General features: G+C 31.2%; 2 protein-coding genes across 3 annotated transcripts in view; one reads left to right on the plus strand and one right to left on the minus strand.

The window, feature by feature from the left end:
• The window catches only part of LOC147079082 (uncharacterized), a 566084-nt gene that overhangs the window by 294976 nt on the left and 247317 nt on the right, over window positions 1-23791 (minus strand). The window lies entirely within an intron of this gene.
• hdly (hadley) overlaps window positions 1-23791 on the plus strand; it is a 232384-nt gene that overhangs the window by 131139 nt on the left and 77454 nt on the right. The gene's annotated exons all lie outside the window — the stretch shown is intronic.

A 23791-nucleotide genomic window follows, 5' to 3' on the forward strand; every position in this document is an offset into this window, starting at 1 on the left:
CGTATTACAGTTCACCATAAGATGCTGTATCGGAAACTAATGGCTGTATAGCATTGAAATTAAATTCATATCTAAATAAAACACTTAAAATACATAATAAAACCACCAGAATACAAGAGAAAGACAGAACAAAATACGGAGGCAAGTAAAATAGAAATACTCGTACAATCATAACGTACCTATATATTTATATAAAATTCTGGTAATTCTGGCTCGTAAATATCATGTCGTACCTATCAAATATCTGATAATAATAATAATTATTATCCAATATATTAATTTGTACTAATCAATATTAAATTAATGTTATTATTGATCTAATAAAATTGTAATAATATTCTGTAATGCTCCGCTCTCGAAGAACCCGTAATTTTTTGATCGCAATGTTTAAAGGTTATCTCTTTTCGGTACAACAGCTCAAGGTGAACTGTGGTACGGCGAAATGTAATATGTACAATTTACATGCTACATGTATGACTGAAAAAGGTTTGCGTTTGATCAAAAATACAAGACGATTAGTTTGGCAATAATACTTACAAGTAGATACTATCGTGCAGTAATGTTGTTGGTGAAACAAAACCTAACATATTATACATAAAAAGAAGCACAATAAATGTTAATTTTTCAGCTAATTACAAGACTATGCCATTGGCATCATTCACATAAATTAATATTAATAATAAATTGTTGAACTGTGTAAGGCAACAACTGATAAATATTTTCGCTATTTTGGGACGACATTCCATAACAGGAAAATATTTGTAAATAAAAACGTGGAAAACAAGCCATTTTAATTTTTTCAGATGACACGCGCTTGCGGTTGACAGGCCATGATTGATTGAAAAGAAGTTGACAATGCAATTTTAATGCATTGTATGAATAATTATTACATAATTAATGTACTTCGGGGATTTAATGAGTAATTTATTAACAAATGCATCTACCCACATTTACATTAGTGTGAATCATAGTAGCATATCATAATATATAAAATGTATACGGGGTATTTTCCGATATATTGTATTCCAAATTCAAAACACATTATTTTGATATTCATTCATGTTAGACAAAATTTAAAAAAAAAAACACAAAAATAAGGTCCTATTACCGTCACTTTCATACTATCCACTCGAATAAACGAGTACTTTTCTATCTTCTTCCACTTGCATATTAACAATAATATGTATATGAAATATTTTATTCTCTAATGTCAGAAAGTGTCGTTCCTTTAAAACGTTTTTTTTTATTGATTACTATGAAATTAAAAAAACTTATCGTAGTAACTTAGGTGCCCTGAGAATTTTTTTAAATAAATTTTTGCTGTCTTCAAGTTGTTTTCTCAAGCAAAATTAGACCAAAGAATTATTGCTAATCTAGCAAAATTGCATGTAAATTGGGGCAAACAAAGAAATTCAAATGCCGTACATCATCATACTATGCAATTGTATCGAAGTGGTTGGGCTTACCTGCAGGCATGTGTTGTGATGGATCGGTTCAACAGAAAAACTCAGAATTTAAAAAATGTATTTAATCTGTCGACTTATCATACATTTTTATTCAGGTTTTTATGCCCAGCATATTATATCTAATAAATTGCATCTAACAAAATTGCGTACGAAGTGGGCAAGCTAAATGCTATAAACTTATTTACAAATATATTTTTTAAACATACCGCTTTTATGTAATATTAAAATCAAAATTTAAAGTTTCCACTATACCAATTTATTTTTTTAAATATCTAGCAAATCTTATACTACACCACGTTTGCTCCCGCAGGGAGTTGTTCCGGGCAGCTAGTATACTATTAACATGTTTTACCAGGCATGTCCAACTTTAAGTAAACTGCTATCTACTATCCAGTGTTTAAACTGGCAGTGAACTACCACACTCCCATTGCTATTATTGAACTTAAATAAACGTATTATATTTTGTCGAGGAAACTGAAGTGTTGCAAATTAAACAGCGACACTGACTTGTCTTTTACCGTCACGAAGATATACTCAATTCCCTATTCGTCGTGAATTATAAGTTTTGGTCTTCTTTTGGGAACTCATTGTATCCATCGTCAAACTATTCGCCTTCCGTGCAAAGAGCATACTACGCAACGGTAGGAGGAAACTACGCCTCAGTTTTAAATCAGTGATTTACTCCATGAGTAATCCAATATGAATCAAATGATATGCTAAGGTCACATTACCTTCCTTATGGTTAATAATTTTAAAACGACTTTCTAGTAAGTTGGATAATGAAATAAAAAAGGAATGTTAAAATAATATATTGTTTCCTTTTCAAAATCTCAATGGAAACATTTATTAGTATTACGAATGAATGTACGCGGTTTTTACATTTTCACGGTTCAATACCGACGTGTCTATGAAATTCATCCCGCGATTAACCGTTCAGTCGTGATTAGGGAATCCAATCCCGGGATCCCGAGCTATTTTCGATACCTATTAATCCCGGGATTGATAAACATAATCCCGGGATTTCGGGATTGATTTTTTTATCAATTTTTATGGAAAATATAACAGAAAAAATACTTTTAATTCAAAATAGCTACATTAGAAATAAACTGAGTTTGAATGAAGTTTGATATTGTGTAGGTTGCCGATTCATTTTATTTTTTCACATAGATTATTAAAAATGAGAAAGATTGGTAAAAAAACAATACTTCAAGTTTACACACAAAGTAATTCCACCATGATATCATACGTTTTACGGCAGTTTCATATTTGGCTGACTAATTAGATTTATGAAGCGGAAAGGCCATAAGTACGCCATGATTATTTGCTTTACTATTTTAAATCTCGCTGATCTATTCATTATGTCTTTACTATCAGAAATAGCAATCTAATATTAAATTCACATTATTATTTATATTACAATATTATTTACTCCATTAAACTTGTGTATTTCCAAGATTTAACGTATACAATATTAACAATAAATGTCTTAAATAGTATAAATTATACTAGATTTATTTTTGACCGATTTTATCAATGTTATTTGTAAATATAAAAATTTTATATTAACAATGGAAAAAAATCCCAATCCCGGGACCAGTCCCGGGATCCCGGGATTGTCAAATTGTAATCCCGAAATCCCGGGATCAGAATTTTAGCTCGGGATTGGATTCCCTAGTCGTGATCAACGCATTGGACATTGCTAATCTTTTAATGGATACAAAATATTCAAAAATCTTTCGGACAAAAAACGGGAGAACTTATCAAACTATATTTTCAATGGTGAATATAACCGTTTAAATAACTATTAAGTATACTAAGGCGTAAAACCCACTTAACTCAGCGAGTGGGGCACTCGTTTAAAATTTCACAAGTGGCGCGTAAATCATCGAAAATACAACGTAATCAAATACGCCAGCGCACACTGGATTTGATGACGTATTGTATACCGCCCGCCCCATGAGTCACCGTTGTGTGGCTTCTCAGCTGCACGAATTAACGCTAATACATCGTAGTCCATTCATTGAACACGGCAAGAAAAATCACGCTTCTGGAAGCGTTGTCGATAGACGGGCGAGAAGGCATTATTTAATAACAGTGAACTCATTGTTTAGTTTTTGCGTGTCCGATATTTCGCTGGTAGAATGATGTCATCGTGAATATTAATTACAAGCCCCGAGAAATTTAATAATATTTTTATTGCTTTGTTATGAGAGACGCTGATAATAATAATTATTTTGTGCTTCTTGTGCCCCTTATTACATAGGTGAAGGGTAATGCGCGGGTGGGAGGGGGCCTACTTCGTAGAGAGCGCACCGAGCGCCGCTTTGGTGGGCTTTATGCCTTAGGCGTAAAACCCACTTAACGGAGCGAGTAGGGTTCTCGCGCAAAATTTCACAAGTGGCGTGTAAATCATCGAAAATACAACGTAATCAAATACGCCAGCGCACACTGGATTTTACAACGCATTGTGCCCGCCTGCCCCATGATTCATCATTTTTTGGCTTCTCAGCGATACGAATTAACGAAAATACAACGTAGTCCATTCATTGAACACGGCAAACAAAATTACGCTTCTGGGAGCGTCGTCGATAGACGGGCGAGAAGCCATTATTTACTAACAGTGAACTCTTTGTTTAGTTATTGCGTGCCGATATTTCGCTGGTATAATGATGTCATCGTGAATATTAATTACAAGCCCCGAGAAATTTAATTATATTTTTATTGCTCTGTTATGAGAGACGCTGATAATAATAATTATTTTGTGCTCCTTGAGCCCCTTATTACATAGGTGAAGGGTAATGCGCGGGTGGGAGGGGGCCTACTTCGTAGAGAGGTGGGCTTTGTGCCTTAGAATAACGTCTTCAAAGATTTATTTATGATTTTTGTTTTTCAATATTTTTAGTTATGTACGTTTTAAGTAATTCAAACAGTTTTATTATCAGTTTCGAATTCTGTTGCTAGATAACACTCTTGTAGTCGTATACTCTTTCAACTTGAGGGATACTGTAATCCTGTATTAGAGACATCTGGTGACGTTCACAATGAATTACGTTTTTCTGAAAAATTGCATGAACCCGGATTTAAATTGATTCCTCATTCATTTTTATTGCTAGGTGTGCCCCCCAGCGACATCCATCTATTTCCGAATCAACCTAAATCGATCGCTCGAAGGAAAGAAATATTTTCTTGTAATAGTGAAGTGATCAACGCTGGCCATGGTTATTTCGACGAGTTGAAGATATCGTTCAGTAACATTGTTATATAATAATGGACGTTGATTATCTATATAATTAGGTGTATCTATGAAAAAATATATTATTTTTAAAAATAAATGAGATTCATCTTGAATGATTCTAAAGTTTAAAAAATACATACAAATTTTAATACAGTAGTGAGTAGGCCCTCGAGCAAGCAAACCTTGATTATTCAGATGATAAATTATCCGGTTTGTACTGTGATCTTCAGTTTTATTATGATTTATTGAAATAGCTGAGAAACTTTTCAAAAAGTTTATTCTGGAAGTAAAATATGTACTTATATTATTATTTAAAATTAAGTACCTATCTATATTCTGAATTCCGAACTCTCAGATAATAATAAATCAAAATGTTTGTTTATTAAATTATTAACATGTGCAAGTGCGTTATAACTAAAATTTAGGAGTCATCCGGGCGCGTCAGTTAGTATATGGCCAATTATTAATGATACCTTCATTTAAGACATACCAACCGGATAGTCAACAGTGTCAACACTAACGAAATTTGAAAAACATTTTCATGTAAGAACTACTAGTTAAAGTCGTCGTGTCGTATTGGCGTGAATCCAGTCATTTCATGTTCAAGTCCCGTCGGGCGTCGTATTTTTTTTCAAAAACGATTTTATTCTAGAATTCTGGACCTACTGTGTGCTATTTTTGAAGTAATTTAATATTTAATGGTATTAAACGCACAGAAAATGGCCGCAAATGGCTTGACAATATCCTCTCTCTATTCTCATTCTTGATCTGAGGCCAGGCCGGGACTAAACAAATCTGCTCCACTTATAAAATTAACGGTTTGGTAGTTTTTTTTTAATAATTTGCCATAGCAAATCCTCGTTCATGATTTTTTAATATTAAAAATAAAATAATGTTTGTTATTAGTGTTATTACAAGCTCTTAATAATAATCTGATGGCATTAAAAACAAGCTTTGTTGAGATCTGCTAATCTTTTGACATTCAATGTTACCCACTCTTAATGACATCGTATTAATTATAATATATCTTGTTGTAAGGCGGTTTTACTAATTGAATAATCTCACATTTTAAAATAAAATCACTTAGGTACCGAATATAAATTCAACAACAAAAAAATGATAATCTGTTCATGTGTTTGATTTGTGATGTGATGACTGATTCATAATAATTTCAAATTACTTTCAGTGTAGGCACTTGAGGGGTGCCCAGGGCACTTAGCGGGATCCCTTTTTATACTAGTTTTAATTTGCTTACTGATTTATTATCTCCTATATATTATTATCCTAAGAGATTTTGGAAAATACGTCAACTTTTTTATTTAAATACCACTTTGTTGATTATTAAAGGTATTCACTTCAATTTTTGGAGTCCCGAATTTACTTCCATTTGAATCGGGCACAATCTGATAAAACTCGACACAATCACAGATAAAATCGTTTTATATCCGTCACCATACATTTTCGCATCTTGCCTTTTGTCTACCGCAAATCGATTATAATTAGGGATTCCAATCCCGGGATCCCGAGCTATTTTCGATACCTATGAATCCCGGGATTGATAAACATAATCCCGGGATTTCGGGATTGATTTTTTTATCAATTTTTATGAAAAATAAAATAAAAGCGAAAATAAAACAGAAAAAATACTTTTAATAAAAAATAACTACATTAGAAATAAACTGAGTTTGAATGAAGTTTGATTTATACCCACGTGTAGGTTGCCGATTCATTTTATTTTTTCACATGAATTATTAGAAATGAGAAAGATTGGGAAAAACAATGCTTGGCACTTTTAACAAAGTAATTCTACCATGATATCATACGTTTTACGGCAGTTTCATATTTGGCTGACTAATTAGATTTATGATGCGGAAAGGCCATAAGTACGCCATGATTATTTGATTTACTATTTTAAATCTCGCTAATCCATTCATTATGTCTTTACTATCAGAAACAGCAATCTCATATTAAAGTCACATTATTATTTATATTACAATATTATTTACTCCATTAAACTTGTGTATTTCCAAGATTGAACGTATACAATATTAACAATAAATGTCTTAAATAGTATAAATTATACTAGATTTATTTTTGACCGATTTTATCAATGTTATTTGTAAATATATAAATTTTATATAAACAATGGAAAAAAATGCCAATCCCGGGACCAGTCCCGGGATCCCGGGATTGTCGAATTGTAATCCCGAAATCCCGGGATCAGAATTTTGGCTCGGGATTGGATTCCCTAATTATAATGTCGCTTAATTCTTTCTTTATAATCAATATTGCAAAATATCTAAATTAATATTCCACAAAATTATTCAAATCTGTAAGTAGCACATTGGCGTATTCTTGAGTTTAACACAAAATAAATACATATTTCATTTTCGGTAGGTTTTCGAGCATCATTTTCGGTATGCAATTGCATGCATTTTCATTTTGAACCATAGACAAAATACTTTTATTTTAGCTGTCATATTCAAAGACAACGTAGGTAGGTAAATTAAAAATGACGTATACTATAGGTAATTAATACACAACGTTTTTATTATTTTATTAATAGATGGTAGTTATATAATGTTGAATTAAATGTTTTATTACACAATATAAGAAAAATGCATGCTTTATAGACAACTAAAAAAGTCAATTATGATCATTTCATCCCATAATCGCACTATGAAGTACCTAACGTCATATTATTATCCACTATTTGCATCCATGTGGTTACTATATAGAAGAATCAATATGTGTCACTATGCTTATTAGGATTCTACTGCTGGATGAATGTTATTCCAAAGAAAAATCCATGTTTTATAGACAAATAAAAAAGTCAATTATGATTATTTCATCCCCTAATCACACTATGAAGTACCTACATCATATTATCCATTATTTGCATTCATGTAATTACTATAATATAGAAGAATTAATATATGTCACTATGCTTATTAGGATTCAATGCTGGGTGAAGGTTATTCCAATAATCCTCTTGGTCATATGAATTGCTATATCTATCAAAATTTATGTACCTACCCATTTATATCCTCATTATCATCATGAACCAGGATCAATCCACTACTCGATGAAGCCGTCTCAGAACTAATTCTATTCCTCTTTCATATATACATTGCTGCATTTATCAAACATTTTTATACAATAATAATATATTCATTTCATCGTTATCATAATTAGAACGGATTAATACACTGCTGGATGAAGGCCTCTCTAAGCTGATTCCACTATTTTTTGTTCTATGAATTGAACTGAACCGAATTTGTGAAATTGCGTATTATATGAAATCGGCAAAATTTTGTCAAATTTATGAAAAATGGAAGCCCGTCGCCTTATTCATGAATTAGGCAAATTATCTGCCGAGTGAGTGAATTCGGCAGGGTATAGAATTCTTAAACTGTCAACATGACAGTAGAAAAAGTAAATTTAATACGGATGGTTTTATTAGTTATAATTGGACATAATATTATATTATTATTATTAAGTTAGGTTAGGTTAGGTTTTGTAATTCTGAATTTAACTGAATGTCCATTTTAAGGTTACCTAACAACTGTCAACAAACTATCAAATTTAATCATACTATCACAAACAAACAATCGACCATTGCCTGATACCCAAGCACAAATCAAATCGCGAAAATACCTTTTAATAAAATTCTCCCGTTATCATATTATAGTTCTAGATTTTTTTGGGCATAGTAATTGGAAATGAACGTCATTGTAGTTATTGATTGCTATATTTTTATATAATCAATGACATTTGACATCTGGTTAGTTTGATTAACTGCAAAAAACACCACCGGAGCGCCAATATCTTATTTGCCATATGCATGAACTAGGCAGAAAAATTACTGCCGAATTCACGCACTCGACAGATATTTTGCCTATTTCATGAATAAGGCAACGGGTTTGAATTTTTCATGGCATAGGCAAAATTTTGTCGATTTCATGTAGGTAATACGCAATTTCACACATAAGGCGTAACATATACATACACATATCTACCTACATATTTATAATGCCATTATCATAATCAGTTTAGATCAATACATATATAGACGAAGTCCTTTCTAACCCAATTCCTTCCTCTCAGATCTGAGTTTCTTCTTTTATCAACATTTGTTTCGATATGAACGTCCCGCACCGGGAAACATTATATAAAATGTTAATTCAAAATTTGATTTTTTAAAAATTATTCTATAGCTGCAAGCATTTTTTTAGATAATGAAACAAAATAATTTAATAGTTAAAATTTATTTTTTATATGGCTAATCTTCTTCTATTACCTCAAGGGGATACGCGTGAGATTAATATTAACGTTATATTATTGAATCGCAATCAAATTACCTGCTATTCTGCTAGGTCTAGCAGCCTGGGATGGTGAATCTAGAATAGACTCTGCATATGACGCCAAGTTTATATCGAAAGTAACGACTTGCAAATTGTAAAAGTGAAAAATCAGCGAAATGTCAAACGGCGCCGTCTCTGCATACTTCACAATTTTATTAAAATCCAATACCATACATTAGGACGCTAAGCTGTCTGCAAGACCTAGCGAGACAGACTGGCGAGAGCCAGCTGGCTCAGCTAGTTATATATTACTTGTCCAATCGTATTTTTATTAAGCATGCCAATGTGACAAAAAACAACTGAAATACAAACTTGCGAATTCCTCAATATATTTGATTTATTCACAAATATAGCTCATAAAGAACTGTGATATGGCGAATAGTATAAGCAAAAAAAGGTGGAATATATCAATATCCAAAGCGATTTGATTGAACACAGCTATTGCCCTCCTAATTGGCACTATGAATGGCAGGTTTGTTCTGTACCTTGGGAGAGCAAACAACGGATGACCCTGATTTCTAAGATAAATTATCAGCGTTATTTGATACAAATCAATCAATTTTTAAATGTAGTAAAATTGAATTATTTCCTACTATTATTAATATTATAATTATATTATATTATAATTATTTCAATCTAGTTTATTATGGGTAAATGACACTCGAACTATTTATAGTCATAGCTAATTATTTTGTCAAAGTATTATTTTCAAACAATATAAACCTATCATTATTTTATTACACTACTATTTGTTTATAATAATTATAATTTATTATTGTTAAGGAAATATTTGTTTGTTATTTTAGACCACAAACATCTGTTACATTTTTTTCTACATGGATGAATAAGTAGTGATGAATGGGCTTTGTTGTTTCTGGCAACTAACCACGAGTATTTGACTCATTCGCTAGGTACCATGTACCTACTGATTAATAATAATCACTATTTGTATATTTTTATATTATTTATCGCAAAAACGTATATTTTTATAAATTGACTCATCACTCACAACGTTTTATCTGTATGATTTTTATTATTTACAATTGTTTTAAAGTTGATAACCAATAATAGTATTATGTTTAAAAAAGTAAACAAGGCTCAATAAATAATACATGAAATAAATATCGTTTACTCGATTTGGTGTTTTTTTATATCTTTATAATAATTATAATACTAATAAAAATATTGATATTACACACATTGTCACGATTAAAAAATTCTAATCATATATCTATATAAATAGCAAAACAATAGCGTAAAATAATACATAGTAAACAATAAACAGGTAGGTAAGTAACAAAAGTTGACAGGAAAGAAAATCATGTCTCTTTATGCAAATAAAATATTTAATTAGTGGTAAATTATCTTTTTTTTCATATAATATTCAAGTTCAAATTACCGAGATTCAATTGAATTTCTGTTGAGAAGGTATTACTCGGAATACCATTACCGAATTGTTAAAATTTAATATATAATTCAAAGCTTGTTTTAAAAGTTAAAAAAAATGAGTGGGTAGGTATATCATTAATCTTATCAATTAAATAAATAATGCATTTGGCACTTAGTCCTTTTGTCTTGTCTGTTAATATTCTATGGTGCATAATGCTATATATGAATAGTGAATAATCGTGACCTGCATTTTATTTGTTTGTGAGCTCATTAGATTTGGTACAAGGCAAAAATGATAAATTTTAAAATGACAATCTATTCAAAAGATTCTAATTATCTAGCAGTAGTTGTATATATTATTATCTTCAGATCGTGAATCGCGCGATGAATATATTATATATTTGCGATCTATTGTTATATTAAAATTATCTAAATATAAATATTATCGCTAATAGAGTGTACTGTATGGAATATAATAAATAATTTCAAAGTTAATTCAAATACTGATTCAGGCTAAAATTTATTTATTTTACATAATAATGAATATCAAAAATTTTATTACAAATTCAAAACATGGAATTAAAAATAGCTACGTGCTAATAATATTTAAATACAAATACATGGTAATAATAATATGAGTAAAGAACAGGGAAAAACATATTCTTGTATTAGCCTGCGCGCCCATTAGACGGCCGGCCGGTACAAATCGACTGTATAGCCAGTGGATGGATATAAATAAACATACGCAGTCCATGTAGATTGCGTACTGTTTGTATATGGAGAGGGATGACGCGGGGTAAAGCGGGAGTAATAAGTCGCGGTAAGGTACGTACGGAGGCGAGAGGGTATCACTAGTTAGACAGCTAATCAGCCGTTGATGGGTCAATGCATTAAGTTGCACCGACCGGTCCTCTAATGGGCGCGCTGGTTTAACGATATTATTATTATTATTGATTATGTCTTAATTTAAACATGTTATGCTTAGTCCAGATGAACATACAATGTCTAAATAAATAAACATCGTATAAAACACATTATATTCATTGGACAAATACCGTCTTACAGTGGTACCCAAGGGTTAAACAACAAGAGGGACGCCCGAAAACCAGTTGGATGGATGAATTCAAAATGTTCAATGGATTAGTGACGTCCCGTAGGGGTAGGCAGATTGAGCGTCGCTTGGGGGCGGCAGTTACTCGAAGGGCGGCAAATCGAGGAAAATCATTTGGAATATAGGTATAGATATAGCTACCTAAACTTCGTATGTAATAACGAAAATATATTTACATTAAAAAAAGTGAACTTACTGGTTTTGCCGGGTTCGCGATATCTAGTTTACTTTCGTTGCCCTTCGACGTCCTTGGTGACCAGAAACGACACGTGCAGATTCGCGAATAATTAGTTTGATATTTTGTTAGTAATGTAACCATACAACACATTTCTTAGATATTGGACTCGTGAAAGGATGATAAAAATAATGTAAGTATAATAAAAATGAGGCGGCATTTTGGCGCTGCCTAGGGGTGGCATTTTATCTAGGGACGTCACTGTGTCGTAGGTCTAAAAGTGCGGCCACACCGGCAACAAGTCGCGCGACAACTCGTTAAATTTTACGATAATTATCATAATTGCTTAAGAAATTTTACGATACTTATCATGCTTATCGTAAAATTTAACGAGTTGTCGCGCGACTTGTTTTCGGTGTGGACCCGGCATAATGATTTGATGAAAACGTTTCACTTTTCAGGATACTAAGTTTTCGAGGATCGGCTGGATTATTTATTATTTATTTGATAAACCAAAAGGGCGTATTGACAAATTGATAATTAGCAGGAGAGCAATTTGATAAAAGAAATTTATTGTATTTACATTCTTATCAATCTAATCCTATTAATAACTTATTTTACCTAAAATTATTTCTGCATAAATGACGCCATACTGGGTAAGGTACATTTTATTGTGTTGACAATACTTAATACTAAATAATGTAAATTAGTTTTAAGTGTAATCTTAAGATTTAATCCCCTTTTAAGGAGTAAAAACCGAGCCTATTAATGATCCTATAAATGGTTAACCATGATTCGTATTTCACATAAACTGAGAGCATTGTATCGTATATTATGTGTAGGTATAGTAATATGATAGTAGGTAGGTATATGTTGTCCGTGTGAATAAAGATGCTCCACTTTCCTTATTTTACTAGCCACGAATGATGTACAATTTACTTATCCGATTCCAGAGTCGATACAACAACGAACTCAAGTAGAAATATTATTCTGTCTACTTTTTTAAGCCTCGTTAGTGTAGTTAACTGACAATTTGAATGGGAAAGTTATTAATTGATAAAATACAACAATAGAAAATGAGACACAGGCCAATAACAATCAGGATAATAGGCCAATTTTCTCCAAAATTGTAATATTAATTATATATTTTATATTTAAATAGAAATTAGTGACTTACGAATCGAATAAATAATTTGGAGTAGATTAATATTATTATTTGATATTTTTTCATCAAATTATTACAAACGAGTTCATATCAGTGGCGAAGACTCCATTCCTCGCGATTATTTAAAGCCTACATCCATAAAAAAATTGCATATTGACATACACTTTATTAAATAAAAATAATTTAATTTTCCAACGACATCTATCGTAGAATACATCTGAAGTAGGAAAGCATTAAATAATATAAGTAAAATACAGATAACTGCACGTCAGTTGAAAGTTTAAAACAATATGCCACGGCGCGAAATCTGTTTTCTGTCTTTGACAAATTTGTCGGGTATTATCCGGGAAAAGTGATGTTTTTTCTGTATGGACTTGTTTCTACGCCTATTAATGTATGTTTTAATTCTCTCGTTTAATTTAATATAAACACATCCATCTCGGAATGTTTGTTAATTTTATATGTATAATGTAGTGTATTTATTGTCAACACAATATGATATTTTAATTGAACTTTATATTATTTTGTATTTGTTATCGTTTCTTAAATAAATAAATAAATTAATGTACACTAGGGAATCAAATCCCGAGCCAAAATTCTGATCCCGGGATTTCAGGATTACAATTTGACAATCCCGGGATTGTCATTTTTTTAGATTGTTAATATAAAATTTTTATATTCACAAATAACATTGATAAAATCGGTCAAAAATAAATCTAGTAATTATAATTTATACTATTTAAGACATTTATTGTTAATATTGTATATCTACATTCAATCTTGGAAATACATAAGTGTAATGGAGAAAATAATATTGTAATATAAATAATAATGTGAATTTAATATGAGATTGCTGTTTCCGATAGTAAAAGCTTAATGAATGGATTAGCGAGATTTAAAATAGTAAAGCAAATAATCATGTACTTATGACCTTTCCGCTTCATAAATCTAATTAGTCAGCCAAATATGAAACTGCCGTAAAACGTATGAGATCATGGTGGAATTACTTTGTTAAAAGTGCGAAGCATTGTTTTTTTAATCTTTCTCATTTTTAATAATTTATGTGAAAAAATAAAATGAATCGGCAACCTACATATTGTTATAAATCAAACTTCATTCAAACTTAGTTTATTTTTAATGTAGTAATTTTTTATTATAAGTATTTTTTCTGTTATATTTTTGCTTTTATATTATGTTCCATAAAAATTGACAAAAAATCAATCCCGAAATCCCGGGATTATGTTTATCAATTCCGGGATTCATAGGTATCGAAAATAGCTCGGGATCCCGGGATTGTAATCCCTAATGTACACGATATTAACAATAAATTTAATGTCTTAAATAGTATAAAATTATACTAGACATTTTTGACCAATTTTATCATTGGTATTTGTACAATAGTAATCCCGAAATCCCGGGATCAAAATTTTGGCTCGAGATTGGATTCCCTACCCACAACCTACCACGGTTGGGTCAATTTGATTGAGTTGATAGTTTATAAATATATTTCATAGTGCTGAATACTAATTCAAAGTTTAACTTGATATTTTCAATTTGAAGCCTATGAAATACCAAGATGGTGACCAAAAAATCACGTTTTGATTTTTATTTCTGGTTTGGTTGATTATTTTCTATACAATTCTTATAATATTATCTAACCTCGCTTTTTTATTTACTATTTGTTTCCTAAACAACGCTTGTGATATCAAGTAATTATTATTAAAATTCCATCGCATATTCACATGTTATAAAAAAAGGAACAAAAACATTTTATCGTACCAGTATCTACCTGTTTAAAACTAGTTTGAATGTTTCTGTTAAAAATTGTGCCTATAAGAATAATTTCAATTTTATTTTGAATCAACTACCTACCTACCGTGTATCAATTTGTATTTCGATATTTATAAGTTTTCCAATAGTCTGGGCACCCATGTCTATTGTATCATGTTGTAATGTTGACATAGTGTTGTTGAAAAGTTGACATTTTCCCGATTTCGAAACTCCATCGGATATCGTAGAACTAACTAAACAGGGGGAGTAAGACGTCGTTTTCGAAAAGTCTGTCAATTATGAGGAAAGTAATTCCGCTCCGCTTTTGCGAGCAACTCTCGTCTGGTACATATTATTAAACTTCAAAGTACGTCCAATGTAATTACAACTTTTGGACTGAAGGCAAAGGGTGGTATTCCTCGAACTTTACGCATCGCCGTACCACCAACTGGTCATTTGGTCGGCAGCTAATTTCTACGTAGGTATTTTATTTTTCGTGGACATTCCATAGTATCGTCAGCAGTGGCGAAGACTATACGACCAGATTATTTAATTTAAAGCCAAGCTTCTGTCGTAGTCGTGACATCTGTCGTATATTATGTATTATACATTTAATATATCGTCGCTTAAGAAACAACACCGCGGAAGTCAATTAATTAAAATTTTCAGGGGCAAACAAAAACCGTCTCAAAAAATTGAAAATTGATACCTTTTAACTTATTTTTTTTTGTGTTTAGTTAAAAAAATGTTTAAAGTCACCCTTCGCCATTGATCGCCAGTAACCATATTTAATATCAAAGATTTATATATTATTCACTTCAAGCCAGACATGTCCAACGAAAGATGGATTTTGTTCGATCACATCATAGGAATCGAGACATGAACATATCAAAAATATGTACATTCAGTTAAAATATACCTACCTAATAAACGATTTCGTTGAGATTTTGAACAGGGATTTTCTTAACCAGATTGAGTGAAACTCGTTTTAAAATTATCCATAGGGAAGCTCGCGTAACATTATCATGTCACTTGATTCGTATTTTATCACTCATGACCGTCTGTCGCAGGAGTGAGAGAAAGAGAAGATATGAAACCTCGTAATTCAAACTGAGGCGTAGTCGCCTTACCGTCGCGTAATATACTCTGCACAATAGAATAGTTTTAATAGTCAGAATAGCATTGAATGAGTGCCCAAATGAAGACCAAAGCTTATAATTTTCACGACGAATGGGAAATTGATTATACCTTTACCCTTAAGGCATTTTACCCTCAGTGGGTATTGTTTTTAATATGTAACGCCTGTAATATGTATTCTTAATTCAACGAAAACAAAATATAAGTTTGACTGAAATAGTTTGCACTATTTTGTCTGATCGTCCATAGTATACCTAAACTATTATGGGTTGGCTTAGGCTAGATTTAATTGATTTTTAAAAACCAGCACTATCCGCAAATTGTATCCTTAGTTAAATAAAAACAAATAAGTGTGACTGGTAAAGTTTAGTGATCACTATTTATGTCGAATATTAACAGCCTACTTCCACCCCTCGCCACTGATACCAGTAGAATAATATGAGTATATGTAGATAGATGACACATAAAAATAATTGACCTTTTTGGCCAAACCCAACCTAACCTAATCTAACCTAACCTAACCTAACCTAATCAGGGTGTGATAATGAAAATATCTAACTTTAAATTAACAATTATTGAATCGAAAAGAATATGCGTTGACAGAAAAGGATATTTTAATATAATTGTCTATATGAGACAAACTGTTTCCGCAAAAAAAAAAATGATATATGGTCATGCGGTCATCTGTGGCATATAAAAATGTATTAATTTAAAATTTGTCATTCTTAGAAATTATGTAAGCTACATAATATGTTAATTGTTGGGCCCAGGTCCTCTTTGGTCCTGTTTCTAAGTAGTAATAAAAAATCAACACAATTTGGAGTCAGCAAATAATACAAGTTAGTCCCACTGCCTAAAATATAAGCCTACCTTTTGAGAGCTACTATTTATGGATAGGTAAAATTGTAATACAGTACAAGACGTCTTCTATTATGCAAATCACTGTCTGCGGAATTTTTCACGTCTGAACTTGGCCAGGTTAAACAAGTCTGGTTTTTTTGAAACCGTAACAATATAAATTACCATATTGATGACAGTAAAAAAATGATGCCAGATTTTAAATTAGAATCTGTATAACATAGCAGACAATTAAGGCAACACTTCTGTATTTATTATCACTAAAGACCGGATCTTTCGAGTCTTTAACCGTCAACCCATAAAAAAACACATTAAAATGGTGGACGAATCCAATATCCTAAGGAGACTTTTGCCCAAATGATTCTTAGTATGGATTTCTACAATTAGTCAGTTGTTTTTTCTGGCAGCTCAGGTGCGATGGTAATTATTGTAATTAAGATAATCGTCTTGCCAATATTTTAACGCGACGTGCGGGCGACTCACACGAATTCAAATTCGCAAACTGTAATTAAAAAGGTCGCATTACAAAATTTATGGTTTGTTTTATTGCAGGTAAGTAATGGTAAACCATTTTTATAAAATGCGTGTAGAATATGTTTTTTCATAATTAAATATCGAATAGCTTTTGCGTACCTACCACTAATATAAATACAAATATTGAAAGATTTTGTCCGCTGACCCGTTTTATGTTCTAAGTGTATCATATTGATACCTATTAGTATTACCAAGCAACAATACCGTACCTACATATCGATAAAAAAGTCACATACCTACTTGTTTATTTCTTTAGATATTTAAGTATTTTGAGGATGCTCTGCCCAAACTGGTCTATTTGATTATAAACTATTGACATTGAAGAATTTCATCAAATCGATCGTAAGAAATTTCATCTTCAAAATACCAGTGGCGTACATCTGTAGATGCGAAACATCCCTGAAAATATTCGTTTGAACCTACTATTATAATATTATGTATTGCGTAAGCCGTAATTGCATTCTTCTAAAGGTTTTGCAATATAATATTGCTTCAGATTTTCACTTAGTCATTGTATTACGTTAATATTTATTGTTGTTTAATTTAATAAAACGCATTTTTTTGTGGTACTTATTCCACTTTTAATCAATAAATTAGGACCGGTTTCGTTCGCATCAGAGGACATTTTCAACTGAACAAGGGAAGATTCAGTTGAAAATGTCCCTCTGAGGCGGACGAAACCGGTCCTTATTTATTGATTAAAAGTGGAATAAGTACTACAAAAAAAATGGAGCCATTGTCGAAAACTACCCAATCAAGACTCGTAACTGGACAAAATCTAACATTCGAATGAAATTTTCAAAATGGCGTCCTATGGTAGTTCGTAGTTCCATTTTTGGCCATTCTACAGGTAAGTTTGTAGGTGTGTAACGTTAAAAAAAGTCCCGCTGTCCCATATAATACTTCAGATTTTCACTTAGTGATTGTATTACGTTAATATTTATTGTTGTTTAATTAAAAAAACGCATTTTTTTTAGTACTTATTCCACTTTTAATCAATAAATTAGGACCGGTTTCGTTCGCATCAGAGGGACATTTTCAACCGAACAAGGGAAGATTCAGTTGAAAATGTCCCTCTGAGGCGGAAGAAACCGGTCCTAATTTGTTGATTAAAAGTGGAATAAGTACTACAAAAAAATGGAGCCATTGTCGAAAACTACCCAATCAAGACTAGTAACTGGACAAAATCTGACATTCGAATGAAATTTTCAAAATGGCGTCCTATGGTAATTCGTAGTTCCATTTTTGGCCATTCTACAGGTAAGTTTGTAGGTGTGTAACGTTAAAAAAAGTCCCGCCGTTCCATTTAATACATTTTACGCTAAAGGCGCGCCGATTAGGCGGCCATTCGACATAATTAGCATTATATTTAAATGTTGTTATTAAAAAGTAATTATCTGATATATGATTATATTATGTATTTGATTTAAATACTTACATATTATAAAGTGTAAAGAACTATTCATCACATAAAACGACTGGTACCTAGATAAATATTTCATTAAAACACTTTATAATATGTACTTTCGTACTTTTTCCACATTTATTCCATAATGTTGATATTCAACCGATTTTATCCTAATGGACATTTTCAATTGAATAACAGTACAAAATATAGGTAGGTACATATTATTGCATATAAAGTCAATTAAGTATAGAGGACGTGGGAGTCGATTGTTTACTTGAACTAACTTGTTGGTGATATTTGTCCTTATTTATTAAATGACTGATTTATATACATTAAGAAATAGCGTAACTTCAAAACTGTGAAAAATTTGCTGTGTTTAAAATTCACCTGCCGTAGGTGTATGTATCAAAAAAGGTTCCCGACCAATGACAAAAACTTGAAGACGATTTTATTGCTTTCGTTGCATGATACGTACAAGAAGTTCACAACTTAAAAATGAATTATTTTCCATACGATAGTATGTATCATCATCAGCTGTAGTATATACCAATATTGTATATAAATTTATGTTTACATTTTAGATATAATAGTGCAACCATCTATAATACCGTGGATTTACAAGAATAAAATTACAAAGCAAAGGATAATCTTAAAAAAATAACAATGCCAATGTGCTTTTAAAATAATATGAACGGCAGGTTTACATAGGTCGTAAGTGCATTTGCTAGTCACGCAGCCTTCGCTATCGAGGCTTGATAATTATATATTATATACTTACACAATATTATATATGTGACATATTATAATATTTAGGAATATTATATTTCATCCATTGTTGTTATTTTTAAGTTAATAAGTCAAAAGAATAATATCAACTAAGATTTAATAACAATAAACAAAAATGCAAAATGTACAAAGTGTTTAAAAGTACCTTATATACCTTCTAGAGGAAAGTGGTATAATGGTCCCTATATCTAACGGGTACGAGTGGCAAAAATATTAATCAATAAATTCTAATTGATTTATGTTTTGTACTAGGTATTCTATTAGTCATTATTTACGACCCGGCTTATGCCTTTTGGCTTCTTCGTGCACTATGCGCACTCACCGATCGTAAATGCACATTGACATAATAAAATATTGTTAAAACCTTCTTACCTATTAGTAAAGGATCAAGTAAAAAACAAATTTTGATTATCTGAAGTGTTTGTGAAAACCCGTAATGAATATATTACATACTATTAATACATTCAATATGTAAGCCCGTTAAATCGTCATTTCCCGTAAACAATGGAACCAGCTAATGTCACGAAATATCACGAAATATACCTACTCACTAAATAAAAACAAATAAACAATTTTAAGCTATAATCCATAATCGTCAAAACTGAGTGATCTCGGAATTTAAGAAAATACGTAGATCAGTTAACAAACGCGCAGGTTAAGTTTTTTTTGTTTTTTCTACCATATTACTATAACATCAAATTATAGTTTCATGTGTGAACTCCCAGATTGGATAAAGCAATGAACTATTAGAACCAAGGTCAACTTGTTAAGGCAAATGGTAGGCACTGCAACTGTGTTATACCTATTTATATCTAATATTTTCTTGATAAAATAATTTATTATCAATGGTATTAGGTACTATATATACACAATGTATCAATGTCGACTAATTATGATTTATTATTTTGATAACTTCCGAAATAAATAATTATATCGGGTTTATATATTTCATTGAAATAATACTATAATATATAATTTATAGTATTAGGGAGTAGCAATTAACAGAAAACGCATGTACTTACATATTTTGCATGATGAATATAAAGTGTTTGAAAATGGCCTATAAAATGTCAAAAAAAACATTACAACATCAGTACCTATATATTAAAATTGAATATCTCAATATGTCCAACCACTTGCTTGAAACACAAAAGTACGATTTGAAGTATCTTTCGTACGAAACTTTTTCTAAAGGGTTTCATTAACCACGTAGGTCCGATATTCCCCATTTTACCTATCCATAAATCCATATAATATAATAATATGTTTTCATATTATATATTTTCGTAGTATCAACATAATATACGAAATCATTCAGAATTGGTACAATTTTAATAATACACTAACTGTCAGGTCCTTCTCATTATGGGAGCAAGTGTGATTTGTTATTTGATAGTGAAAATAAAAGTAGTTTAGTAGAAATTTTAAACATTGATTTCAATAATAGGTATATAAGTGGAATATTATTAAATATTATAGATATTACTATTTACAACTAATTCTTCCACTCTATACGTAAGCGCTTCATTAATTTCTCTAAGTAGTATAGTATATCTACTAATAGCAGCGTTTCTATATAATTAAGTATCGATAAAGTCTCTTGCACATATTATCAATATCATTTATTTCATATTTCATTGTACCTACTACATCGTACAACTTATTTTTCTGAAAAACATAGGTTCCATAAATTATTAACGAATTTTTTAATTAAAAAATGTTGTAATATTCGAGTCCGTCCCAAAAAAAAAAGGACTCCAGATGTCCGGTGTCTAATTATCACACAATCAGTATGTCTATTATAAATTTAACATGGCAAAAATGGGCACACAATATGGAAGTGTTTTATAGTGTATGTATGTATTTAAAAGCGATTGCCTGCTCTATTATGATTGAACATACGTTCATAGACTGACGTTGAAGAGAATCATAATATTATTTAGAGTCAGAGATATAGTTTATATAATATATGATTCAAGGCAGTCGGCATTGCAGGATGCAGGTATTAATTTATTAATAACACATTAAATTTGTGCGATTTGACATTTTTTCGGCAGGTCTGCCGCCGCAATAGTTTGAACATCGCGTGTACAAAAGATTCACTTCCAAAAACCTGTACTTGCTCTCGCTCAAAAGCAATAAAACCACGAACACTCAGGCTCGTGGTCCAAGCAATGATTGTAAATTTGAAAATCAACTCATGTACCTACTTATGTTTTATTACAATTAATCCAGCTTTCATTTTAGTAGATATTTCAAAAAAATGAATCGTTATGATCATGGCCCCTCACAAGAAGGGGGCTAACAGGGCCATAACCCGCGTAGTAGATCAAACAGTTAAATGAGATAAACACAATATGGCATCACAAATTTGCTCTAATGGTAAAAAAAGTCGACTGCGGCGCTATTTGATGAGTAGAATTTTATTTTATAATTATTTTTAGTGTGTTTCCTGTCTAATAAAAAGAACTATTTATCCAATATGGCAATTTATATAATCACAAAAGAGGGTCGCGATCTGTGGTTCATATTATGATACCGAGTGCGGACAATTCAAGTGGTTTTGTTTTAAAACACCAAAAATCGCTAAAAATATATACACGGAATACCCTAGATAAATTTTACACGGAACTCTTGAGTTCCGCAGAATACCATTTGGAGAACACTACCCTTGTCCTTAACGATCGTGGACTGGGAGGCGGCTTCTGGATGTGGGTTCCATGGTTATGATATTAAGTAGATTCCAAATGCATTTTTTTTTCAGTTACCATTAACGTGAATTCATAATCTCTGTTAAAAAAAAATTGTTATATTCGTATTTTTACGGACAGTTTATTTATGTTGGTAATTTGGTTATTAAATAATTTTGATAACTATAATTCGCAGATTTAGTAGTGTGTACACGTTCACTCATTCACACTACTACTTAATTATATACAATCGAATCGTTTCTGAATTGTATTTATTATATTAGATAAATCGTGCTGTATTATTCTCGAGTGTCTGTCTACCTACATAATATTTATTTATTACCGTGACTTACCATTTAAGATCTGTTTCAATAATAAATCTTCCTTGCAGAGAGCAGCACGCCAGTTACCTCTCTGCCATTATTTCTGACAGGATTTCAGTAGAATGAACCACTTTGTACAGTCCACACTATTATATTCACAGTGTACAATATTTTCTTCTCAAGTTATTTGACTTGCAAGCTGTGTGAAAGCGTCTTCTCTTGTGAAGCAAAAAGCTCCAAGTCATGAAAACTTAATTTAGTGCGGACTTGGCTCCTTGCAGAGAAACAATGTACCGTATGCTAATTTTCTCGGCGTGCAACCAGAGCAACATTAATACTATGCACTATTTGTAAACGTCACATTGTTTGCGTAGAGAAAACAGAACTTTCTTATTATGTATTTCACAAAAAGTTACTATTATACGTGATATCGTTCGAAATGTACAAGTTTACGAACCGGAGTGCTCGATAAATAATATGAGAAAATAAATAATATGCGTAAATGAGAACTCTGCCATTCTTGGTGGTATTGACTTGTGTGTCTCTGATAATTACCTTAGGAATCGAGGGCATCCGTTGTTTGTTCTCCCAAGGTGCATAACTAACCTGCCATTAGTAATGCCAATTGGGAGGACAATAACCATGTTTAAGGAAATCGCTTCGGATATTGATATATTCCACTTACGTGAGGGTGAATTTAGGTGGACGTTGTTTTATAAGTTTTTAAGATAAGGTCTATCAAAGTTCACTCTGTGTGCTTCCGTCTACTTTTATTTTTGTTATTTTATTTCTCTTCTTATTTTATTACTTATTGTATTATTAACTCACATTTCTCTGTATTTTTATTTAAAAATCGTTAACACTTATTTTATGTCAAGTCGTGAACGCTTTAAATTTATAATTTGTTATATATTATGTAAAATAAATAAATTAGAAATTTGATAATTTTCCGAAAATATTAACATATTTATGTAGGTAATAATTGTATATTACAGTTTTATATAAAAATAGTGTATTATAATAGATTTTTTTTGTTATACACCTGCCAAGATTATACGTCATAAACATTATTTTTTAATATGATTCCGATAAGTTTAATCTTTTAATATTTAAATATATAAGTAAATGGTTATATTACTTTTTAATAATTCACGAATCGTAATGCAATTTTTCAGATTTCACTAACAGAAACTGTGTTCCGGTGCATTCCAGTCCATTTTGAGCACTGCTTGCGACGAATTATTTACATATTTAATGTGCTTAAAGCCCAAATAACTGAAAAATTATTTATGACGTGATGACTGTTTACATATTATAATACATCCATTACCTACTACATTATTGTCTACTTGTGCCACTAAGGGTTTTGAAACTAATTGA

Source organism: Rhyacophila brunnea, unplaced genomic scaffold (assembly GCF_057557595.1).
Source record: "Rhyacophila brunnea isolate RB1 unplaced genomic scaffold, BYU_Rbru_1.0 scaffold_10, whole genome shotgun sequence".
Classification (NCBI taxonomy): domain Eukaryota; kingdom Metazoa; phylum Arthropoda; class Insecta; order Trichoptera; family Rhyacophilidae; genus Rhyacophila; species Rhyacophila brunnea.